Below are 958 nucleotides of genomic sequence, written 5' to 3'. Positions count from 1 at the left end.
TTCTACCTTCAGAATGTGGGGTTAGGGGAAAATCCAGGTCTTGGGGAAGGTAAGGAGGAAAACCCCTCGGTGTAGACATTTCTCCTTGCAAATGGAGCATGTGATGGACCTGGGAAATCCCTTGGTGGAAAATAATCTCAAGAAGTTCCAAACATGGTTCCTGGACGAGGTGGGGGGAGACGAGGTCCTCTTCTCATGAATGGGCCCCTTGTATTCCCTGGAAACAATGGACCTCTGATTGGAGCAACAGGTGGAGGAAAAAAGCAAGGGCCAGTTGCTTCATTTTCAGCAGGGAGAGATGAATCAGACACATTTAAATTACCAAGGTCATCTTTTGTATCATTTCTACTGGATTCCATTTCTGAAAGCATTGACCCATTCATTTCATCCAAAGAAGTCATATTAAAACTTGTGAGTTCTGCTGGTTCAGACAGTGTGCCAGAATTAGAATAAAATCTGTCTTGCCTTTGAGGAGGAATAGCTGAATCAGGATATGATTGTCCTGGTGGAGGAGACATCATCCCACGGTCCTGTTCCCATGGAGGTGACAGAGACCCAGTGTCAAAAGAAGCCCTATGATGATTGGTTAACCTATCACATCTTGATTCTCTTCTTTCACTGATAATCTGATGGTCCAGAGGATTCCCTGGACCTCTTGAGCCTCTTCCTCCTCCCCTGGAAGCAAAGATGAGAGTCTGAGTGGACCCTCCAACAAGGTTGGAGAATAGAGAAAACTCTTGTTTTGAATGAAGGCCGACCCTATGTTGAGGGACCATTCGGGGAATGCTCTCCACCAAATGCTGTAATTGGAACATCAAGGGCATAAGAATCTTTTCTGAAAGTTCAAATTTAAACTCTGTTTCACTTAATTTTGTCTGTAGTGAGCATTTTCTTTCCTTAAATCATTGAGGTTTCTTTCAGCAGTCCAAGCTGCCAACCAATTATTACGTGCTTTTTT

The 958-nt window shown here is 43.8% G+C and overlaps 1 pseudogene; it reads right to left on the bottom strand.

The window, feature by feature from the left end:
• Positions 1-6: 6 nt before the first annotated feature.
• LOC108525960 (cTAGE family member 5 pseudogene) lies at positions 7-955 on the bottom strand (annotated as a pseudogene).
• Between the last annotated feature and the right edge of the window lie 3 nt (positions 956-958).

This window comes from Rhinopithecus bieti, unplaced genomic scaffold (assembly GCF_001698545.2).
Source record: "Rhinopithecus bieti isolate Rb0 unplaced genomic scaffold, ASM169854v2 scaffold_48023, whole genome shotgun sequence".
Classification (NCBI taxonomy): Eukaryota; Metazoa; Chordata; class Mammalia; order Primates; family Cercopithecidae; genus Rhinopithecus; species Rhinopithecus bieti.
Note: the sequence above shows the minus strand (reverse complement) of the source record. Positions and strands in the feature narration are given on the sequence as shown.